Consider the following 25,316-nt stretch of genomic DNA (forward strand, 5'->3'; position numbering starts at 1 on the left):
CGAAAAAAAAAAAAAAAAAGGTGGACAAAATTTCAGCAAGCCCATTAAGTCCTCAAAGTAATTTAGAACAGTTACCTGATAAGCAGTCACAGGCTCAAATTCACCAAGGAGGAATTTAAAACCATCCATCTAACGACGTATGGATTTTCTAATATTTCAAAGACTGATAAAGACATTAAGAATAGTGGTTTGACCCTGAGAACTCACATCAGTCACTGTCTCTGATGTGCCCGTTTCCAGACAAAAGATGTGATTCAGTCAAGAAACTTGACAGTCTAGTGGAAGAGAAAGAGCTGTAGAAGTCTAAATAGGAAGAACTTTACCTGAGGAGGTATAGGAAGACTTCACATGTGCAGGGTCCTGAGGGTGGGTACAGAGGAGAGGACCACTTGGGAAAGACACACAATCCTGAAGGTAGGTACCAGTGGTTCATGCCTATAATCCTAGCCACTCAGAAGGCTGAGATCTGAGAAATGCAGTTCAAAGCTAGCCTGGGCAAATAAATCAATCCAAAAGACTTTTACCTCTGATTAACCACCAAAAAGCTGGAAATGGAACAGTGGCTCAAGTGGTAGAGCATCAGCCTTATGCAGAAAAAGCCAAGGGACAATGCCTAAGACTTAAGTTCAAGTCCCAGTACCAGCACACACAAGAGCACCCTAGCTGGGTGCTCGTGGCTCACACCTGTAATCCTAGGTATTCAGGATACTGAGATCTAAGAATCACAGGATCCCAGGCAGGAAAGTCTCCAATGAACCACCAGAAAACCAGAAGTGGCACTGTGGCTCAAAGTGGTATAGTGCTAGCCTTGAGCAAAAGAGTTCAGGGACAGTGCCCAGGACCCAATGTCAAGCTCCAGGACTGGCCCCCCCAACCCACCCCCCCCAAAAAAGAAAGAAAAAAAAAGAAAAAGAAAACAGCCCTAAAGGGACATGAAATAGCAGGGAACGCGGCAAATGATAGAGTCAGTAAAAGTGAAGAGCAGAGAACTGAATGGAGAGAGACAAGATGGATTACAGTAGTTAGCAGGTCAAGGTCAAATCTGAAGGACTTTACAAATCAAGCTAAGTAGCAAACAGAGAACCGGTGGTCCCTAAAAGGCCAAGAATGAAAAGATTAGATATGGCCTTTAGAAGCTAACTTGAGCAACAATATACAAAAGACAGGAGCAGAGAAGGACTTATGGTGAAGTGGTATAGTACATTTGATAAGGGTTTGAACCAGGAGTTTACATCAAATTTCTGAAGGCAAAGTAAATAAAATGTTAAGATTTAGGAATAGACATTTCTGTAATACTTGAGGAGTGCAAGCTCTGCCTAAAAGTGCTCACAAAATTCTAAGCCCTTGGAATGTTTAAAAAGAACTCTTGTTTTTTTTAATCTCAGGTAAATCAAGGCAACAATGTGGAGAAATGAAGAAAAACCACACATCCAGCAGTACTCAAGTATAATGAAAAGCAACCATGGTTTTAGCATATACACAAGATGTGAACATAAGAAGAATCAGCAGAAAAGTTTGGTGGATATAATTAGGAGTTCAAACATACAGTAACACATGCAGATGGCCAAAAAACAGTAGGCAAAATAAGTTAAATAGGAGTTGAATTTAAGATGTCTTTTGAACACCCTGGAAGGTGTGTCAAGCTGAACAGTCAGGATTTGTCTGGTTAGCAACCAAGATCTGAAGTCTAAGAGAGCCTGCTGGGCCAGTAAAACATAATTAGGAGAGCTGAATGTATGAGCTAATTGAGACCCTTAGAGGCATTGGGGAGGGCAAAACCTTAGAACACCTCTACACTTATGGGTCTGTCAAAAGAGAATGTTAAAAAAAAAACTAATAGAAATTCAGGAGAGGAGAAATGAAGAGTACTGCTAGGGGATAAATCACTCAACTGTGTGAAGCGCTAGGGAGAGAGTAAGACCGGATAAAAGTGGGACACTGGGTGGATAAGCAGTTTACTGGGGATCTGCAGCAAAGAGTGAAGACACTGCGGGGGGGCAGAAAACAAGATAACAACAGGTGTATGAAAGGATCCGAGCTGGGAAAGTTCAGTTTAGACTCTTCCTCACTCTTCCCTTGCTGAAAACATACTATGTACCAATAAACCTGGATTCTCAATATCCCTACCCTATGGTTGGAGTCTCATCCAGTCTTTGTATGAAGCAGCTTTGTGGTAGAATGGAGTCCTGGGCTGAAATCAACTGTTGTAGGGGTTTCAGAGAAGGTTCACATGTACAATAATCTGAAGTGGGAGAACACAGCCCACCAAAGATACCTGGGAAGGAAACACAAGCTCACGTTGGGGAAAGGGAAAGTTCACCTGCCTAGCGATATAAATGCTAACTTTTTAGCAAAATAATTTAAAAGTTTAGAAGTGAAAAGTAAAATGGAGATGGGCAGGAGGCTGAGCAGAATCAAGAAGGAGAAGAGCTTCTTTATGATCCCTGAGAAAGGAAGAGAGCAGAGGCTCACAGTAAGGCAGTGTTCCCTACAATTCAGTATTCAGTTACTAGGAAGGTAAACAAATGGGTTCACCTCTCTTCCTTCTGTAGTTTAATTTAACCAAACTCTTTCTCACAAGACAGAAAAGAACCAGGGAAAAAAAGACCAAAAGGTGGATAAAGCTGTGTAATTTTGCTTAAGTTTTTTATAATAAATAGTTTAATTAGGTCTAAGCCACAGCCAGATCCCAAAAGAAACATGGGCTTACTTTAAACTAAATGATAAGCTTTGGCTCACTTCTAAAGGTTAAGGATTTTCCCAGAGCCTACCCCGGGCTAAGTCTAGCTGATAGGAATAAAGAAAACAGTCTGGCATGTTACCTGATTTTGCTTGTTTCAAAACACGGCCACGGCGGAGAGCCAGCTGCCTTTAGTTGCCCCGGCTGAGGTTGCTGGAGCCATATTCAGATGAAGTCTCTGAACCAACAGCAGTGGCTTTCAGACAGAGTGAACGGTGCCGCCTGGGGATCTATCTCTCTGGTAAGCAATACTGCAACCGAGCCTGCAGGATGTGCTGACTCACGCTAGCAAGACTGTCTCCCAAACAACTCAGCCGGAGCCAACCACAATCAACTGCAACCTAGGGAAGATGGGGCACCCCACAGATAGTTTTCAATCATTGGCTGATGGATGGGGGCAGGTAAACTGCATTCCCCCACTGCAGGAACTTGGCCACACCTGGAACCCTTACCCAGAAAGCTCCAATAGCCAGTTTCTGAAATTTCATCTGAGCACAGTCTAAGGGCTCTGAGCGCATTGCTGCAGGTAGCAGGCTCACTGCTCTGAGGATTTTCCCAGGAGGGCCATACAGAAGTCACTTCACATTTACAAATCAGAATACCCGGGCTCAATCCAGTAACTGGCCCAACCATTGCTAGCTGGTGGAATCTGGGTACATTTTTGTCAGCTCTAACCAAGCTCGTTGATTTTTTTCCCCACTCTGCTTCCTCTGATCTCTCTATTTCCTTAGCCAATTGACTTCTCTGAGACAGAAGAGCTTCAAGATACTTTTAAAAATTCAAGAAGGGCCAAGCGCCGGTAGCTCACGCCTGTAATCCTAGCTACTTGGGAAGCTGAGATCTAAAGATGACTGTTCAAAGCCAGCCTGGGCAGGAAAGTCCATAAGACTTATCTCCAATAAACTACTTAGAAAAAGCTGGAAGTAGTGCTGTAGGTCAAGTGGTAGAGCACTTGGTTGAGCACAAAGCAGCTCAGGGACAGCGCCCAGGCCCTGAGTTCAAGCCCCAGGATCAGGTGGGTTGGGGAGATTACTTTGAGAATGAGTGGCTGGTCTGGGAAGGTGGCTCAATGGTAGAGCGCTTGCCTCACATGCTTGAGGCCCTGGGTTCGATTCCTCAGCACCATATAAACAGAAGAAGCCAGAAGTGGCACTGTGGCTCAAGTGGTAGAGCACTAGCCTTGAGCTGAAGAGCTGAGGAACAGCATCCAGGCCCAGAGTTCAAGCCCCAAGACTGACAAAAAGAAAAAAAAGAAAAAAAGAGAATGATTGGCTCATCAAAAATCATTTGTTATTACTGAATTTATCCTGATCGGCTAGAATTAGCATGGCTGTTATATAAAGAAAACAAAAGCAGGGCTGGGAAGGTGGCTCAGTGGTAGAGCGCTTGCCTTGCATGCCTGAGGCCCTGGGGTTGATTCCTCAGCACCACATAAGCAGAAAAAAAAGAAAAAGCCGGAAGTGGCGCTGTGGCTCAAGAGGTAGAGTGCTAGCCTTGAGCTGAAGAGCTGAGGGACAGCAACCAGGCCTAGAGTTCAAATCCCACAACTGGCCAAAAAAGGAAGGAAGGGGAAGGAAAGGAAAGGAAAGGAAAGGAAAGGAAAGGAAAGGAAAGTTAAACAAAAAGCAGTTCTGAAGTTCATTTCAGATCCCTCTGTTCCCTGTTCAAAATATGGGAGGGTTTCCTACCATATATCAGCTGTTTCTTTCTCCCTCACTCCTTCCTTCCTTACCTCCCCACCATTCCCTACCCTTTCTTGCTCTCCCATTAAGGTACACTGGTTGTACGAAGGAGTCTGTCATCAGCTATTTCCTAGGTGGGGATTCAAGGCACACACTAGCCTCCTCCATCTTTCAAGGTAGATGGCACTCGGCATGAATTTAGGATTTAGGTGCTAACCCAGCTTACCACTCAAAACTGTTAGGTTAATTAAAATGTACATGCAGACAAAATATGGATTTTAAAACTATGCTACTTCAATTCTATTTCTTTCCTGACACACAATTCTCGCTGACATTATTCCAGTAGCAGAGGACAGACACTATGGGCTTTTATAAGAAATAAAATGTTCCCTACTTTTTTCTCCCCTTCAGTGTTTCCAATGCAGAAAATGGCTGTGTTTAAAGAAAGTTTCCCTGCAGTGTGTGTTAATTAGTCCTTTTCAAATGATAAAAGCATCTTTATAGCAGCTGACAACCATTATCACATAGACCACACTTTAAAAAAATGTTTCTGGAGATAATGATAATTCACAAACATTCTAATATGAAACAACTCTAAGGTCCAAGTATAGAACCTGGAGGAAGGGGGAAAATGACAAGGTATTGTTAAAGCTTCCAACTTGTTCTACATTGGTAACTTTAAATAAGAGAGAGAAACTCTAAATAGTACAGGGCAGGAAGAAAATGTGAATTACATGAGAAGCAACTCCAGTACTAGAAGCATCTGAACTCTGCTTGAGACAGGTGAGGAGACATACTGAGCTTATGTCCCTCTGGGACTCTTGACAGTTTTAACCAGTTTCTCCAAAACTCCTCATTCCTTCCTTTAGATGGAAGTTTGAATTTGAACTGGTGGCTTCAGGCACTTGAGGGTTTGTGAGGTTACATGAAAATTATAAGAATCTGAGGCTCGGGCTGGGATGTAGCTCAGGGGCAAAGCGCTTGCCTAGCAAGTGCAACGTCCTGGGTTCGATCCCCAGTACCAAAAAAGAAAAGACAAAAAAAAATACAGTTAAAAAACCCCAAACAAAAGAATCTGAGGCTCTATGATTAACTTCTTTCAATATATTAATTTAAATAAGTAAACACGCAAAGCTATTGGGAGGGGGCGGGGGGTTCCTGGGTGGTTACAACAGATTTAATGTAACATGTGTATACATATATAAATAGAAAAAATTAATCAGAGCTGATGGCTCACACCTGTAATCCTACCTACTCAGGAGGCTGAGATCTGTGGATCTTAGTTTAAAGCCAGCCTGGGCAAGAAAGGCCAACTAACCACCAGAAAACCAAAAGTGGAACTGTGGCTCTAAGTGCTAGACTTGAGCAAAACAGCTCAAGGACAGCACCCAGGCCTGAGTTCAAGCCCTGAAATGGAAAAATAAACAAATAGATAAAAATAAAAAAATAGATAAAATTTACAAACACCCATTGTTCTACTTAAACTATGTAATACCATTGATAAGCCACATAGGGGGAGGGTTTGGGGTTTTTTTCCTGCTACAGTTCATAGAAATAAGCAGGTGTCAACAGAGAAATGAAAATATTCACTTTTCAGAGTTCTGTAGACCTCCAAATCCACAGAAAACTAACAAAGACACAGAAGTCCCTGGAAGGCAAACAAGCAGGGAGGGAGTGGCCATCGCAGCCACTGCAGCTTGCTCTGTATTTGGTTTATTTTGATGCTGAGTTCTAAACTCAGTGCTTCGAGCTTACTGCCAGTTTGAACCTGATTTTGCTTTAACAACCAGCTTCTATTTAATTACTTGGAAGTTGACATTTCAGTTAAATTTTGGCATTTTTTAGATATATGAACACACTGATTTTTTTAATCAATCATGGGGCTTGAACTCAGGGCCTGCGTACTGTTCCTGAGCTTTTTTTTTTTTTTTGGTCCATCGTAGGGCTTGAACTCTGGGCCTGGGCGCTGTCCCTCAGCATTTCAGCTCAACGTGAGTGCTCTACCTCTTAAGCCACAACGCCACTTCCAGTTTTCTGGTGGTTTACTGAAGATAAGAGTCTCATGGACTTTCCTGCCTGGGCTGGCTTTGAACTGTGATCCTCAGATCTCAGCCTTCTGAGTAGCTAGGATTACAGTCTTGAGCCACCAATGGTCAGCTTCCCTAAGCAAGATTGCTCAAGGCGGTTAAGAGGTAAGAGTCTCATGGAGCTGGGCATCAGTAGCTCACATCTGTAATCATTGCTGTGGTCTGAGGTCTGAGAATAGCTGTTCAAAGCCATTCACGGCAGGGAAGTCCATGAGACTCTTTTCTCCAATAAAGCACCAGAAAACCAGAAGTGAAACTGTGCCTCAAAGTGGTAGAGTGCTAGTCTTGAGCAGAAAAGTGCAGGGACAGCACCCAGGCCTGAGTTCAAACCCCACAACTGACCAAAAAGAAAGTCTCACACACTTATCTGTTCTGGCTGGCTTTGAACTATGATCCTCGAATCCCAGCCTGGGGTGAGATAACAGGTGTGAGCCACTAGTGCCCATCTTGATCACTTATTTTTAATAAAATTAATCTTATTTTTTTAATCTAAAACCAAAACTCAGACTTGGTGCCTGATGCTTTCACTCACTGGCTAGCCCTCTTACCAACTGAGCAATGTCTCCAACCTAAACAAAATTAATCTTAGTTACATTCACATCTTTTTTCTTACTAAGAAAGTATACTGACTGATAAACGCAAATTTCAAGGACCAGTAGTAGTCTCATCATGTTGATGACTAAGTAAAGGACGCTGCCAAATTCCAAACACCAAATTGCCAAACACCAATGCCTGGAGTTCAAACAAAACTGCCTTCTTAAGAACTATAATATGGTTGCCAAACAAACATACATCATCTAATAAATCACAGGAATTAAGCATAAGAGATGATATAAATGTTGGGATACTCAGGAATCAACTCTAGGGCTACTTAATCAACAAGGTGCTTATTGAAAAGATGGTCTTCCAGCCCAGCTCCTCAACTGCTCTGAATTAACAGAATTGGAATTTTGAATAAGCATCACCCCCTTTCTAAGTGATTCCATACAGCCAGTCCTGGGATTGTGCTTTGAAAGGCAGGTCACAGTTATATTCCCTAAACACTGCTCAGGATAAAAACTAAGTATTGGGCTGGGAAGGTGGCTCAGTGGTAGAGCACTTCCCTTGCATGCCTGAGGCCCTGGGTTCGATTCCTCAGCACCACATAAGCAAAAAGAAAAAAGCCGGAAGTGGCGCTGTGGCTCAAGTGGTAGAGCGCTAGCCTTGAGCTGAAGAGCTGAGGGACAGCGCCCAAGCCCAGAGTTCAGGCCCCACAACTGGACCAAAAAACAAAACAAAACAACAACAAAAAAAAAAACTAAGTATTTTTTCAAAGACCCTGGGGGGTTAATCACACTGAGCAGGTACCTCACATGGTCCCACTCACCCACAAAAACAACAAAGTACTGAACTGTAAATTTGTTTTGTTGGGCCATTTTTTTTTTCAAGCCTCCAGAGACAATTATCCTAACTACTTTGAAGGATTTTAGCTGTCACCCACAGTCCTTACACTGAGACATTTTCACACCTCGGATGCAGTACAAGGGATTTAATGGAATTTTTATGACTGTGAAAATTAAAGTTCACTTGACTCAACAGAATAGTCAAGTGAAACAGAGGAGAAAACAGCCCCCAAAGGGACAGGTTGAAAGTTGAGGCGTCTGACTTCCCTCTGAAACAGTTTTGCCCAGAAATCCAAGCCAGGAGACACTATGCAGAGCTCATATGTCTTGAGAGTGCCCAAATGTCAACTTATCACCACCTCATTGGCCACTGCAGCTCGCTGCAATGTCTGCAGGCACAAACCCACTGTATGCCATGGCCTCTCCTGGGAGATGGATGTCGCCATGGCAGAGATCACTCCATCCTGGGGCCAGGAGGACCAGGGAGTCCCTTTAATCTTTAACGAGCTACTCCCAAGCTTAGATACAAGAGCTAGCATGCTGAGGCTCTACCCTATTCCACAGTACTCAGCTAGGACCTCCCCCAGGGGGGCCAGAGGCCCCACCAAGCCAGTCTGTCCCCCTGTATGGTTACCAGAATGTTCTTTAATGTAATTACGGACACTTTGTTATCCACTGCAGTCAAATCCTTCATAGGTCAGGAAAGGTATCAAATATTAAGTGTCTAGCCACTGCCTATATCAGACATAATGAAATACTAAGTTCCTATATGGCAGTACTTGAGAAAGTCGCAAACATGTAGGAGGAATCCACAGCTAGCAGGACAGAGTTTGAGAACATGACAAGAAGGAAGACTGGAAGGAAGGAGTCAGTGACAAGATTGCTTGTTGTCTCAGACAGCACATTTTAGAAACTTTGGCCATGGAAACCTTGCTAGTTGGTAGGTAGAATTTTCTGTAAGGCTATTTCTTTGCTTCCTGAACAGAAAAAGGATGAAGAAAACTCACCTGTCACCAAGCTCTGCCACCTGAAAAATTACTAATAACTTCATAACTAGTGGGCTCATGTTCTATCACTTGCTTCATTTCTAACTCAATGTTGAACATTTTTTGCATTCACAGTTCTTTACTATATTTGGAGTCTTCTCCAGAGACACACAGACACAGACAGACACACACACACACACACAAACATATATTTTCACATTCTCTCTTTCCGACATACACATGCCTCACACCACCAGTAAACCAGTTTCCTCATTTTTTTCCCTGGCTTCCACTAAAACAACACAAGACTGAATTACCTTTGTTCACTCTCCTAGGAGGCCTTTGTTGACCTGTGTCTCATCTTGAAGGGTGATTCCTAGCCAAGCAGATACGATTACCTGCTCGCCTACAATTAATCGTCAAGCTGGCTTTGGTAGGCTCTGCAAATAAAAGGATACTGCTGCACAGCTTGAATGTCCCATCAAGGTAATCAAAGTAATGGAGGAGGGAGAAAAGACAGAGGGAAAGATTTCAAAATAAAGACTGAACTGTGCATTTCGGCAGCACTTAAGAAAACACTCCATCTGACTCCATCTGACTAAACAGCTGACGAGAAGACAAATTCCCACAGGACTGAGCGTTCTCTGAAGGCTTTTGTGCTCACAGCTCTCACTTCCCCCAAGGCTCAGTGAGAAAGCACATCATAAAATCATATTGCATTATTTATAATAAAGTGGACAAAGACATCCCAACACCCAGGATCCTACTGGGCAAATAAAGCTACCATAACAAACAATAAAACTTCCTTTAGGTCTTAAAGGTAAGGGCAGGGAGGGATGGAAAGAGGTTGGTCAGTGGGTATTCAACTATAGCTAGGAGTAAAGTTCTCAAGTGCTACTGCAAAGTGAGTGGACTAGGGAGAATGGCAATAAAAATAAAAGGATGGCTTACTCCCATAATCTTAGGCACATAAGAAACTGAGATCCATCTTCAAAGCTAGCTCAGGTAAGAAAGCCCATACAACTCTACCACTACTCAGCAAAAGACTGGGCTAGAGGCATGGCTCAAGTGGTAGAGCACCAGTCAAGCAAGCAAACTGAGCCAGTGTGAAGATCTGAGTTCAAATTCTAGTACTGCCAAAAAAAAAAAAAAACCCAAAATTCACAAGGATCTAACACCAGTGACTCACAACTGCAATCCTAGCTACTTAGGGGGCTGAGAATAGGAGGAGATCACAGTCCAAGGACAACCTGGGCAGAAAAGCTTGAGACCCATTCTCAATTTATAACTGAGTGTGGCAGCACACACCTGCCATCCCTGCTACAATGGCATGCTGACTTGGGAAGATAGCAGATTCAGGCCAACCAAAGCAGAAGAAGCAAGACTGTATGTCAAGGGAAAGAATCTGGGCATGGTGTCATGTGCCTGTCATCCCACTATGATGGGAAGCCTAAAATATGCCGACTGAAGTCCAGAATGTTCCTGGGCAGAAAACAAGACGCTATCTCAAAAAATAACCAGTGCAACACAAAGGGCTGGAGAAGTGTCTCAAGCAACAGAATACCTGCCTAGTAAGTACAAACCTCAGTATTGACTTTTTTTAAATCACAAGAAAAAACTTCCATTGAAACTATCCATTTGGAACAAAGCACTGTAACCAGCAGGTAGGGAGAAAATATAAACTAAACAATCTAGAACCATTTAAATACTAGTTACTTCTGGTAGAGATTGGAAGAAAGAAGGGCATCTGAACATACAGTTACCAAAAGATCCATCAACTGTATTCCCAGAGAAATTAAAACTTAGGTCCACACACACAGCTGTACACTCTACGGCTTTGTTTGTAAAAGCCCCAAAATGGTTAGCAACCCACACACTCTTCAACAATCAAAGTTACTGTGATACCTTCACACTCAGCAAGGAAAAGGAACAAACCATTGCTACATATAACTTGGATGCTAAGTGAAAAATGAAAATTTCTACAAGTCACAAGATCACATTTGCATGACATTTCTAAAATAACAAAACTAGAGATGACCAGAAGTGGAGCTATGGTTCAAGGGGTAGAGCACCAACCTTGAACAAAACAAACAAACAAGACTTGTTGCCAAGAATGGAGGGTGGGGGAAAAGAAATGAGATGTGCATGAACCTACAGAGAAATAGAAAAAGGAAGATCTGCATGGTTAGAGAATAGCTCTGGCCACAGTACTTACAGTAACCTACATAGGATAAAATGGCACAGAGTTCCCCCCCCCACACACACACACTGCCCTATGAGTAAATAAGAACGGAAAATGGGCGAAGGCTACGTGGGAACACTGTACTATTTTGTAATAGGGACCCTATAATTTCTCAAAAATAATAATTTTTTAAAATGAAACCAAGGAGTACTAAGAAAGTGAAAAGTTTATCAAGTATGTTTCATATTATTCTGCAATCTCTACTATGCTGGGGGGTGGGGTCATCTTTAAGTCTGACACAGTTGCATGCTCAACTTCTGAAAATATATTCAGAATTCCCTGTACCCTATCCCTTTATCCCTCCTGGCCTTTCTATCTTATCTCCCCCAAAGTCATGAGCAGTGGGTCAGAAGGCAGCAAAGCAGCCCCCCCTCAGAATGACCTCTTGCTGCAATGTCAGCTGCACAGGCAGGCAAAATGCCCTTCTTGATACCAAAGATAGTTGAAAACCGGGACAGTTAGAGAAGTAAACTGTGCTAGCAGTGCTTAGCAGGCAAGGCAAGGGACAGGATGCACGTGGCTTTACTTCCTACAATCGCATGGCTGTTACTAGTTTGGATAGCTGCTACCCAACAGGCCCTGTACTTGCTAGGTGAGATTTGTAAAGGAAATACAAAAGATGTTTCCTCTGCAGTCACCCTCACCCCTGACAGCTAAGCTTTACTTTCTAGACTGGTAAATATAGCAAGGGGGGGTGGGGGGAGGAAGCAGGGGTAGTGTATCCTAGGGCTTGAACTCAAGGCCTTGGGACTGTCTCTGAGCTTTTTTTTTCCCTCAAGGCTGGCACTCTACCACTTGAGCCACAGCTCCATTTTTGGCTTTTTGGTGGTTAATTGAAGAGTCTCATAGACTTTACTACCTGGATGGTCTTTGAACTGCAATTCTCAAATCTCAGTCTCCTGATAATCTGGGTTCACAGGCATGAGCCACCGGTGCCCAGCTGAGCATGGCCATCACCATATACCTCACTCACATAACTTGCAACAGAAGGCCCAGCGGTCAGCATAGATGGGCACGAAAATCAACAAAAGAAAAATAAAGATCCATCAATGAATTCTCTAAACTTTAGATATTTAGCCAAATAAGCTTCTAAGGGTGGCCAACTTAAATATCAAATATATTTAAACTTTTAGAATTAGGAATAAATTATGAATTAGTGCTTTACTACTAATCAAACAAATCTATCAAGACAAGGAAAAGGCATTACCGATATAATTTTAAAATCCCATTGCACTCAAGGAGGTAATATATAAAATGATAGTTCTAAATCTGTATCACATGAAATGGAATCTACTTGTAAACTCACCCAGAAAAGTAATCATACTAGGTAAGAGTATGGGAAGAGTAGGAGACAGCTGTGGCCTAGTTGTTGACATGTCAACCTGCACAGTCAGACCCTCAGGCTCCAATGCTGTGTGGCTTTAGGCCTGCCCTTTAACTTCTCTGTGCAGTACTTCTGCATCTGTAAGAAACAATAATAGTATCTACCCAACTCACGGGATTGTTGGGAGGATTGAACAGGGTTAATACAGTAATCCCTGGTATGGAGAAAGCACATAAGAATTTGGTTTTCTTGGGTTCCCCACCCTAGTGCTGGAGAATGAACCCAGGGCCTTGTACATACTAGGAAGATGCACTACCATTAAACTACTTGCCAAGCACAATGTGTTGGTGCCTATTACACAGTAATATATGACGGGTATAGAAAGAAGGATCCCCCAGCAAAAGAAATGTCAGGCTTTAGATTAGTTCTACACAAACCTCTTATTTTTTGTTAGTTGTGGGGCTTGAACCCAGACCCTGAGCTTTTTCACATAAGGCTAGTTCTCTACCACTTTGAACCACAGTGCCACTTCCTGTTTTCTGGTGGTTAATTGAAGAGTCTCATGGACTTTTTCTGCCCAGGCTGGCTTTGAACCATGGTCCTCAGATCTCAGCCTCTTGAGTGGCTAGGATTACAGGTGTGAGCCACCAGCACCTAGCAGAGGGCTTTTTCTTGATTAAGAGAGAGTCAAGTAATCCTAGCTACTCGAGAGGCTGAGATCTGAGGACCGTGGTTCAAAGCCAGCTGAGGGTAGGGGAGGGTGGGGGGGTGGGGGGGTGGGGAACGAGTCCCCATGAAACTCCAATCTCCAATTAATCACTCAAAAACCGGAAGTGGCATTGTGGCTCAAAGTGGTAGAGCACTAGGCTTTGAGCAAAAGAGTTCAAGGACCATGAAACTCCAATCTCCAATTAATCACTCAAAAACCGGAAGTGGCATTGTGGCTCAAAGTGGTAGAGCACTAGGCTTTGAGCAAAAGAGTTCAAGGACAGTGCCCAGGTTCTGAGTTCAGTCCCTACCACTGACAAAAATAAAAAAGAATAACCCTGCTGCCAATTCCTTCAGAATGCATACAAGTTCATTCAGAAAAAAGAAAAAACATTGTATACAAGGGAAGGAGTAAATCCTGCTGAGCATGTGCAAGGCTTCCCAAGTGCCTGTGGCCAACAGACAATTCCCATAGAAAAGGGAACTGTTTGTATAGACAGTTTTATTACATCAGTCACCAGATGAAATTGTTCAAAGTGAAAATTCAAGACCTGCCACAGTAGAAAGAGAGATTTTCAAAGACCTCTATCCCCTCATTCATGTGGCCTACCCTTCATTCTGAATCAAAGTTAAAATAATCAAAGCCCTTCACAGGCAATCTGGCTACATGCTATCTCAATGTTGTCCCACAAGCCACTTCTCCTTGGTGTGGGAGAATCTGTTTTGGAGATGCTTAAGAAAGAACACTTCAGGACTGGGTGCCGAAGGCTCAAGCCTGTAATCCTAGTTACTCAGAAAATTGAGACTTGGGTTTGTTTGTGAGACTCTTATCTCCAATTAACCACCAAAAAAGCAGAATGTGGGTCTTGAGCTACTAAGAGAAAGCACCCAGGCTCTGAATTCAAGCTCTAGTACCAGTTTAAAAACAAACAACAAAAGCCAGGTGTTGGTGGCTCACACCTGTAATCCTAGCTACTCAGGAGGCTAAGATCTTAAGATCTCAGTTTGAAGTCAGCCTGGGCAGAAAAGTCTGTGAACCTCTTCTCTCCAATTAAATCACAGAAAAAAAAGCTAGCAGTGAGCCGGGCACTAGTGGCTCATACCTGTAATCCTAGCTACTCAGGAGGCTGAGGTCTGAGGATTGCGGTTCAAAGCCAGGCCGGGGCAGGAAAGTCCATGAAACTCTTACCTCCAATAAACCACCAGAAAACCGCAAGTGGCACTGTGGCTCAAGTGATAATCACCTTGAGCTGAAGAGCTGAGGGACAGTGCCTAGGCCCAGAGTTCAAGCCTCACAACTGACAAAAAAATAAAAAGTTGGTAGTGGTGCTGTAGCTCAAGTGATAGAGCGCTAGCTTTGAGCATAAAGGAGCTCAGGGACAGCACTAGGCCCAGAGTTCAAGCCTCAGGACCGGCAATTAAAAAAAAGAAAAAAGAAAGAAAGAAAGAAACTACCTCACTAGAATGACCTAGACACAATGCAATACCTTTCTCCCCTTTCTAGTTTGCTCATCTACTCAGGCAACAATAGACATTCATGGAATCAGAAGCATAAACTGTTTCCAAAAGCATTAAGCAATGCTTGTCCAAAGGCCCCGGCACAGCCAGGAGTTTAGACAGCTGGGTCAGGAGCCACAGAAGCTGCATTTTCTTACCAGCCTTGCTACTCAACAATTGAAACACCAGTGCAAAGTCCAGACACAGGAAGCAGTGTTCCCCACAAACACCCAAACAGCTTCATTATTGTTTAACTACCAAAATAACGCTCCAATGATCTATCAAGTTTGACATTTCATCCAGCTAAGCAATCAAACCAGAACAAAAAGCATTGCATGGAAAGATTCTTCTCCCAACCTCAGAGTGACGCTAATTTTGACAGTATAGCTTTACACATTAATAACACTTCTTCCTAAACTATTAATAAGTTTTCAGAAAGCCAAAATAAAAACAAAATTAAAGCTGAAGTCCCTAAAAGAAACTGCACACTACAAAATTTTATTTTCTGTTCCTCATCTTTAAGTATCTTTATTAATTGTGAGTTAAATTATAGACCAAGAAGTTGGAAACTTCTTTCTAGTGTTTAGTCAGAAGTGCTGAATAAGCCTTATGAGACAGGCACCAAACATAAATTATCAGTGTAATCTTTTATTTGTTTGTTTGCAGTACTGACATTTGAACAGTCAGGGCTTTACTGACTAGGCAAGCACTCTCTCACTTGATCCCTAGCCCCAACTCCCTTTTTTTTTTCAACTTTATTTTCAGATGGGATCTTGAGGTTTTGACTGGGCCAGTCTTGACCCAGATCTTCTAGTTCTACCTACAGCTTCCTCTCACTGGATCACAGGCATGTACTACCATGCCTGGATGGTGATCCTCCAGTTCTGTACCTCCTCTCCCAATCTCCACCTCCACAGTAGCTGGGAGTGGAGGCCTGAGCCACCAGGCTGGCTCCAATTTACTCTAAAATACATTGAAGGTAATCTCCTTCCTCCTAAGCCTCATTAGTATTAAATCTGTGGTTCTGGGGCTGGGAAGGTGGCTCAGTGGTAGAGTGCTTGCCTTGCATGCATGAGGCCCTGGGTTCTATTCCTCAGCACCACATAAGCAGAAAAAGCTAGAAGTGGAGCTAAGGCTCAAGTGGTAGAGCTCTAGTCTACAGCTGAAGTGCTGAGGGACAGTGCCCAGGCCCAGAGTTCAGGTCCCAAGACCGACAAAAAAAAAAAAAAAAAAATCTGTGGTTCTGAGCTAGGAAGTCACCAAGTGATGGAACTTCCCTCCCCAGGGAGGACTAGGAGCTCTAGATATCTCAGTGACAAGTGGTGCCAGGAAGAAAATGCTGTCAAGTTCCTACAACATTCTCAGAACCATCTAGAACAATACTATTCAAAGAATACATGGGGACCCACATGTTAAAGGCCCCTGTGAAGATAAGCAGCACTTAGAAACTGCACAGCACCAACAATGGGATGACACCCAAGTGCATGACTTTCCTAGGAATCCATTTTTCCTTGTATTTTCACAAAAATATTGGTGGGCAACAATCTGGAAGGAGGAAGAAAACTCACACAGTTTAAGAAACACCAACTTTTCATGCCATTAAGTGCCAACTCTGTCATTACTGTTCTGAAAGAATCTAAAGCTAAGGCATAAAACATCAGGATGCTGGGAATGTGGCTTAGTGGTAGAGTGTTTGCCTAGCATGCATGAAAGCCCTGGGTTTGATTCCTCAGTACCACATAAGCAAAAAAGGACAGAAATGGCACTGTAGCTCAAGTGGTGGAGTGCTAGCCTTGAGTTCAAACCCCAGGACTGGAAAAAAAAAAAAAAGGAAAAAAAAGAAGTAACAGCAGCATTTTTTTTAACCTGTACTGGGTGGGGCCTGAAGTCAGTCTCTGGTGCTTGGCTCACAGCTGGTGTTCTACCACTTGAGCCATTCCTCTAACCCATGTTTTTGCTGCTGAATTTGAGCTGAACCTTTTCAGACTCTTCTGCTTGGACTGGCTTCAAATTCAGATCATCTTGATCTTAGCCTCTGAGTAGCTGATATTACAGATGAACCACTGGTGACAAACCCAGCTTTTTACATGTGTGTGCGTGCCGGAACTTTTGTTAGCACTATTACCACTTGAGCCACAGCTCTATTTCCAGTCTTTTGGTAATTAACTCGAGATAAGAATCTCACAGACTTTCCTGCTTGGGCTGGCTTTGAATTTCGATCCTGAGATCGCAGCCTCTTGAGTAGCTAGGATTAAAGGTATGGGCCACTGGAGCCTAGCTCTTAATATACTTTTATAACATTTATAATATGCAACTGCAATTTTCAACTTTCCGTCATTTGGTAAGGAAGACTCAATGATATTAAAATACACATATTTAACTACAAACTGAGCATGGTGGCATACATGACAACTGAGACACAAGGATCTCAAGTTCAAGACAAGCTAAGCTATATAACACAAAACCCAGTCTCAAATAAAATGAATTCATGAATGAATGAATGAATGACACAATTAACTATATATTATGGTGTTAAAAACCCACCTTTTGGGCTGGGAAGGTGGCCCAGTGGTAGAATGCTTGCCTTGAATGTATGAGGCCCTTGGTTCGATTCCTCAGCACCACATAAGCAGAAAAAGCCGGAAGTGGAGCACTAGCCTTGAGCTGAAGAGCTGAGGGACAGCACCCAGGCCCAGAGGTCAGGCCCCACAACAGGCAAAAAAAAAAAACCACCTTCCTGTTACTAGGGTTTGAACTCAAGGCCTCACACTTACTAGTCTGTCACTCTATCACTTGAGCTACACTTCTAACCCAGCCTTTCTGGTTATTTTGCAGATGGGAGTCTTGATGACTTTTCTTCCCTGGGCTGGCTATGAACTTGATCCTCCCAAGCTCAGCCTCCTAAATAGCAAGGATTAAAAGTGTAAGCTATGAGCACTTGGCTAAAATTTGCTTTCTTGACATGACGAAAACTCTTGAACTGCCAGGAGCTCGTGGCTCACATCTATAATCCTAGTTACTCAGGAAGCTGAGACCTGAGGATCATGGTACAAAGCCAGCCCAGGCAGGAAAATCAGTGAGACTCTCATCTCGTTAAACACCAAAAGACCAGAAATAGAGCTGTGGCTTAAGTGGTAGAGTACTAGCATTGAGCACAAAAGTTCAGGGGCAACACCAAGGTCTTAAGTTCAAGCCCCAAGCTCGTCACCCAAAAAAACAAACAAACAAAAAGCCCTCTTTGCTGTGCGCTGGTGGCTCATGCCTATAATCCTAGCTACTCAGGAGGTTGAAATCTGAGGATCACAATTCAAAGCTGGCCCAGGCAGAAAGTCCATGAGACTCTTATCTCCAATAAACTACCAGAAAACCAGAAGTGGCACTGTGGCTCAAGTGGTAGGTAGAGCACTAACCTTGAGCTGAAGAGCTGAGGGACAGGAGGGACAGTACCCAGGCCCAGAGTTCAAGCCCTAAGACTGACAAAAAAAAAAAAAAGCCCTCTTTCCTAGAGTGTTTCTTCTCCTCCCCCCTCATAGTGCTGGGGATTAAATTCCAGGGCTTCCCACATGCTAGGCCAGGGCTCTGCCACAGTGTTACACCTCCAGTCCTAGAAACTTCTTTTTTTTACAATGTTTGTGATATTTCTAAAAAGATGAGACAAGGAGAAAAATTTCAGGTGGCTTTTTGCTAGCATTTCCACAAATAACACTCTGGACAGCCTGTATGTCTAATAAAAACCAAATTAGCTATAACTGTACATCTATTTTCATTTCTAATATCAGTGTGGTTACTACAGGAGATGTGTGGTGTGCTGTAGAAAAGATTCCATCAGGTAATGGCAATTTGGGAATCTGATGAAGACCATCTGGAAGAGAACTACAGAACTGTCATCTGCATTTCCCCCATTAACAGTGGCCTCGCTGTCCGCAGGCCAGCTGCTGGCCTGCAACCAAGTGAAAGGCTCAACGTTAGGTAACCCTGAGCAGGTTCAGGGATTAGAGGTGATGATTTGGTCACCTGGAGTTTGTACTCCAACTATAAGGTCAAGGGTGGGTTGGAAAGGCAGAGGGCTCTGTTCCACGAATATTCTGACAGACCCCTTTCCTCCCACTGAGTAAACACTGGCTAAGGTATATCAGCTGGCCCAGAAGAATATATAAACTCTCCTAACCACCAAGAACTGTGCTCAAATCTCGCCTTGCCAAAACATAGAAATGGAGGTAGACAAACTTGAGGACCTGGACTCAGAACTTTCTATTGTCCCCAAAATTACTCCTTCTCATGACACCTTCTTAGCCTGGTCCTTTCCACCCCTAGTTAAAAATCCAAATTGTCCATGCATGGCTACTTATCTGCAACAATTCCTTGTCTGAGAACCACCCTTGACTAAGTAAATTACTCCTCAAAACTAGCCTGAACTTCAGTTGATCCACCATTGCTAGAGCCTACAACACTCTGCCCTCCTTCCCCAAGTTATACCTCTCCTTTGTCCAACATTTTCAAATAAAAGTGACTCATGCCTATATTCCTAGCTGCTCAGGAGGCTGATATCTAGATGATTGTGGCTTGAGATAAGCCCCAGGCAGAAAAACTGGCAAGACTCCATTTCCAAAAAAGCCAGCAAAAAACAGGGCTAGAGGGGTGATTTAAATGGTCATGTGCCATCTGTGAATTAAGCCAGCAAGTTAAGAAGCTCGAAGTTTAGATCCCAATGCTGCAAAAATGAAGAAGTAAATAAAAGGCTTATAGATCAGTCACCTTCATCCACACCTTGTAACATAATAATGCAGCACGGTTCAGAGCACATAAGCCAACCTAACTGCAATTGGCCCTGCAGTACTCATTCACCACTGGGAGAAGTCAACAGCACCATTTGGTTATTTCTAAAGCATGTATCTTAATCATTATGAAAAAAAATTAGTGGGGTATTCACACATATTTTATACTATTAAGATAATATGTATGAATTCTTGGTCCTTGTGATCAGTACTGACACTGGAAAGCAAAAAAAAAGAATAAAACAGGAAGGAAAGATAGAAAAGAGAATGCCCCATTTCTTAAAAAAAGCTTTTCTTCCTTTTAAACCTTTTGGCATAATCCAGAAGTTACAAGTAAACAATGGTGCTGATTACTAATGAAGTGCATTTAACGCTTAGGCCAGTGTTGCAGTTGGCCTAGCTTCCAGACACGTTTCAGGATGACTCGGCTGCTTTCTTTATAGAGAATGCAGACAGTGAAAATGTTTCAGCAAGTCTTAGCGGCTGCAAGTGGGGGTGGCCATCGCTACTCTCAGAAGGAATCCAGCGGTTACAAACAGCTGTCCAACTCCTCAGCCCAGAGACGATGAAACCCTATATTTAGATTCAATTCTAGAAAAGCTATGTGAACGTTATGCTAGGAGACCAGGCTTAACCAACATGTAGCTTCGGAGAAGACCCATATTAATTCCAGCTCAACAAAATCCAAAACTCATAGCTACTCTGGAGACTGAGGCCATAAGATCACTGAGCCCACTGCTCGAGATCAACAACACAGCCATACCTCATCTCCCACCAATAATTATTAAACAATTCAAATGTCCTCAAATTCAGTCTAATGAATCTAAAAGATTAGGTTACAAAGACAACAGGGAAGTTTTCATTTCTTTTTGCTTGCCTTTCTTCTTTCTCTTTCTTTCTTTCTTCCTTTTTTGTAGTCCTGGAGTTTTTCTTTTTTCTATTTTCTGCCAGTCCTGGGATGTGCACTCAGGGACTGGGCATTGTCCCTTAGCTTCTTTTTTTTGGGGGGGGGTCCGATCGTGGGGCCTGAACTCTGGGCCTGGGCGCTGTCCCTCAGCTCTTTTAGCTCAAGGCTAGCGCTCTACCACTTGAGCCACAGCGCCACTTCCGGCTTTTATCTTTTTGCTTATGTGGTGCTGGGGAATCGAACCCAGGGCCTCATGCATGCAAGGCAAGCACTCTACCACTGAGCCACCTCCCCAGCCCCTCCCTTAGCATCTTTTGCTCAAGGCTAGCACACTACCACTTGAGCCACAGCACCACTTGTGGATTTTTCTGTTTATGTGGTACTGAAGAATCAAAAACCCAGGGCTTCATGCATGTTAGGCAAGCACTCTACCACTAAGTCACATTCCCAGCCAGTACTGGAGTTTGAGCTCAAGGCTTCCACACATGCTAGGCAGATGAAAGGATGATTATGGCTGGGCACCGGTGTCTCACGCCTGTAGTCATAGCCATTCAGGCAGCTGAGATCTGAGGATCACAGCTCAAAGCCAGCCCAGGCAGTAAAGTCCATGAAACTCATCTCTAATTAATTACCCAAATTCAGGAAGGGGAGCTGTGGCTCAAGTGATAGAGCACAAACCTTGAGTGAAAAAGCTAACGGAGAATGCCCAGACCCTTGAGTTCAATCCCAGTACTAGCATTAAAAAAAAAAAAAAAGGAGGGAGGAAGGCAGGGTTAGTTGGGGACTTTTTATAAGACAGGACAATGGAGAAACTACCAGACCAAGGTCACTTCATTAAAATCATCAATAAGTAAAAAATAAAGGCTAGCAGCCTTGCCTTAACACAGATAAAAACCTGTGTAGATCGCAGCCATGAAATCAGCAGCCTGGTGAGGACCTTTCTAGGAATCCTGTAGGAAATGAAATGGGTATTAGCGTAATTAAATGTAAAGTCTCCTTGAGAGCAGGCTCAGTTCCTGAAGACCAGAGCCATCTCTGCAAAACACGAGGAGGAACAAGCACAGGATTTACCGGGCATCACAGCTCCCTACTGTCACATCAGGTCTACCAGTGCTGTGATCTCAAAAGAACAGACCAGCCATTTGCAGAGAGGATTAAATAATACAGGCTTATCAGGGAAAACCACTCCATTCTCAAGTCTTTGCAAAAGTTCCCATGCTCATGTAACTGTAATATACTTAAGAGTTTCCAAAAATTATACACATTTCCTCAAAAGAGATGTAGGAAGAAATATAATCACAGGGTAAAAAGGCCAAACACTGTCTCTTCTGAATGCCTAAATAGCCAATTATGTGTCTTAATACATTAATTCTATAGAGAGAAAGACTATTACAGGAAAGTTGAATAAGACATCTTAAAAAAAAAATGTACCCTTGGGCCTAAGTCCATTCAACTGACAGTAAAATCACAGCTCAAAAAAAGCAGTTTTATGCAACATCTAGTATTTTAATTTTCCAGCTGCCAACAGGAATATATAAAGGAGCAGAAATTAAACTAATTATGTCAGCAGTTCAGTGAACAAAACTTTAATTGTATTACACACTAGACATTTACTGAACAATACAAAGGCCCTTAAGGGTAAGAACTTCTATAGAATATAAATGATTCAAATCAATGACAGAAATTAGCCTGTTTAGGCAATAAACAGATTCATAGTTTAGATGCAAATATTTAACTGACACTATAACCCAATATAAAAAATACATAGTATAAGAAACTAATCTCTACAATGGCTTTAAATCATGCCACAATTTACATATGTGGTATTATTAATGGACCCTTTAAGCCAGGATTGTACTAATCAGCTTCTTTAATGTCCTGCCTACAAAAGAGCCCATTCATTTAGCTGGGAGACAGGTGTTAGCAACTGGAAACCAGAGGCTCAGCCTAGGACTATTATGACTTGATTGGCAAGTTGAGGGAAAGGCAGCTTGAAAGAAGGAAAAGGAGAGAGGGAAAGAAAAAGCCCTAAAGAGAGAAAGGAGAAAAAAGAAAGAAATGGATGCCAGGTATTACTTAATGGGGCCACGCTCAATACCTCCTATCCAAATCAGAGCTCCTGGGCTACAGTCCAAATACATACAGCAGAATTTGGATAGTGTTAGTAATTTATTCCAGCTGATAATAACTGGGCACATGCCAACAACCCATTCTGAAAAATTCTTTTATAGGATTGTTAATTGTCCTGTGAGTCATTTTTTCTTACCCATATATATTCTTTGGCTCTTAGCTTTAGTCCTTACACTCTCTGCAAGAGCTGAGTAGGAAGGCTGGATTTAAAAATACATCTTAGGAGATGGGAAGGGGAAACAAAGGAGGAGGCAACAATGCTTGATAAGAAATGTACTCATTATCTTGCCCATGTAATTATAACCCCTCTGAACAGTATTTTCACAATAAAATAATAATAATAATACATCTTAAACCTAGTGTTAGCGGCTCACACTTATCATCCTAGCTATTCAGGTGTTTGAGACCTGAGGATCTTGGTTCAAAGCCAGTCTGGACAGGAAAGTCTGTGAGAATCTTATCTCCAGTTAGCAACCAAAAAGCTGGAAGTGGAACTGTTGCTCAAGTGGTAGAACACTAGCTTTGAGCAAAAAAGCTCAGGAACAGCACCCAGGCCTGAGTTCAAGTCCCAGGACTGGTACAAAAAGAAATATATATATATATATATATATATATATATACATACACACATGTATATATATGTATGTATGTGTATGTATATATATATATATATGTATGTATGTGTATGTATATATATGTATGTATGTATATGTGTGTATATATATGTGTGTATGTATATATATGTATGTATGTATGTGTATGTATATATATGTATGTATGTATGTGTATGTGTGTGTATATATATATATATATATATATATATATATATATATATATATGTCACATCTCAAGCCCAGTGCTGGTGGCCCATACCTATAATTCTAGCTCCTCAGAAGGCTAAAATCTGAGGATCACCATTCAAAGCCAGCCAGGGTAGATAAATGCAAGAAGCTCTTTTTTGCCTTTAACAACAACAACAACAACAAAGCCAAGTAAGAGTGCCAGACCCTGAGTTCAAGCCCCAATATTGACATTTTCTAAAAAACAGTAATTTTCCTAAAACAGCAAGGTGAGGAAGAAAGAGAAGCTGGGATCTAAAACAATTACTCTGAGCCAGGAGTCAGTGGCTCATGTCTATAATCCTAGCTACTCAAGAAGCTGAGATCTGAGGATTTCAGTTCAAAACCAGACAAATCTGAGACTTATCTCTTAGCAGAAAAAAAAGCCAGAAGCTGAGCTGTGGTTCAAGTGGTAGAATGCCAGCCTTAAGCAGAAAAACCTAAGGGAAAGCACACAGGCTCTGAGTTCAAGCCTCAGTATTGGCACAAACAAAAAACTGTCAGTCTGCTTCCTAAAGCCAAATTTAATTCCATATTGTACCTAGCACCTAATTCTACTTTAACTCAGATGCTTCTGGAGGTCATAAACTCAGCAAAGAATCTGAAACTCACTTTTATTGACTAGTAAGCATCTATTATTTTCAATAAAGGCTTTGGCTGTGGATAATGAAGCAGCTGGCACACTGGCTTCATTTTAAAAGTTTACAGAGAATCCCCAGGCATCCCTCTCATCCTAGGCTGGTTATAAATGGACTCACCTCCCTATTCAGACCTCCAGTGGTTTCCACATTATCACTTTCACCAAAAACCCTCCCTTGTGACTCCTGACAGATAATGCAGCAGAGGGGCCTTGCTCTAAAGCAATTTACATAAAAGTTATAATAGCTCTTTGTTATCCAGTATGACTAGGAAATGGGCTCTTCTAGTACATCAAGCACCGAGGACAGCACAATGGTACTACTAGTGAGACTACCAATTTATAAAGAACTTAAGTGTGCTCAATATCAACTTTATTTTTAAAGAACAGAACTCAAAGTTCCATAAGGGCTTGATGTACATATAGAAAAAGTATATGAATATGTGAACACAGTCACACATCATTCCCAAATGAGGTTGCTTCTCAGGACCACCTGAAGAACAAAATTGCAAGGGTTTTTTGTTTTGTTTTGTTTTGTTGATCATGGGGCCTAACCTCTGGGCCCTGGCACTGTCCCTCAGCTTTTCAGCTCAAGGCTAGGGCTCTACCACTTGAACCACAGAGCCACTTCCAGCTTTTTCTGCTTATGTGGTGCTGAGGAATCGAACCCAGAGCCTCATGCATGCGAGGCAAGCACTCTACCACTGAGCCACCTTCTCAGCTCCTGCAAGGGTTTTGTTTTGTTTGTTCTTGGGATTTTGCTGGTCCTAGGTCTTGAACTCAAGGTCTGGACACTGTCCCTGAGCCTCTTTGTACTCAAGGCTAGTGTTCTACCACTTGAGCCACAGCACTACTTCTGGCCTTTTGAGTAGTTTATTGGAGATAAAAATCTCATGGACTTTTCTGCCTGGGCTGGCTTTGAACTCAGATCTCAGCCTCCTGAGTGGCTACAATTACAGGTGTGAGCCACCAGCACCCAGCTTACGAGATTTTTTAACCAATCAAAATCTCTAGGAGGTGGAACTCAGAAATCTGCATTTTTAAAAAAATGTGTGTATATGTGTGTGTGAAAGTACTGGGGCTTGGACTAAAAAAATAGGCACTGTGCCTTAGTTTTTTCCCTCAAGCTGTCATTCTACCACTTGAGCCACAGCTCCACTTTCAGCTTTTTGATAGATAATCAGAGAAAAGAGCCTTACAAACTTTTCTGCTGCCAGGAGATGGGAAAGTGGCCCTGGGTTCAATTCCTCAGTACCACATAAGCAGAAAAAGCTGGAAGTGGCGCTGTGGCTCAAGTGGTAGAGCGCTAGCCTTGAACTGAGGGACAGCACCCAGACCCAGAGTTCAGGCTCCACAACAAACCAAAACACAGAAACATTT

General features: G+C 42.5%; 1 protein-coding gene across 4 annotated transcripts in view; it reads right to left on the reverse strand.

The window, feature by feature from the left end:
- The window catches only part of Rffl (ring finger and FYVE-like domain containing E3 ubiquitin protein ligase), a 69,492-nt gene that overhangs the window by 40,363 nt on the left and 3,813 nt on the right, over positions 1–25,316 (reverse strand). The window contains exon 1 of one of the 4 annotated variants that reach the window (XM_013013449.1): positions 2,823–2,937. The exons of the other annotated variants lie outside the window; for them this stretch is intronic. The gene's annotated coding sequence lies outside the window, so the exon portion shown is untranslated. Of the gene's footprint in view, positions 1–2,822; positions 2,938–25,316 lie in introns of those variants that run through there. 4 annotated transcript variants of the gene reach the window in all.

Source organism: Dipodomys ordii, unplaced genomic scaffold, assembly GCF_000151885.1.
Source record: "Dipodomys ordii isolate 6190 unplaced genomic scaffold, Dord_2.0 Scaffold19, whole genome shotgun sequence".
Classification (NCBI taxonomy): Eukaryota; Metazoa; Chordata; class Mammalia; order Rodentia; family Heteromyidae; genus Dipodomys; species Dipodomys ordii.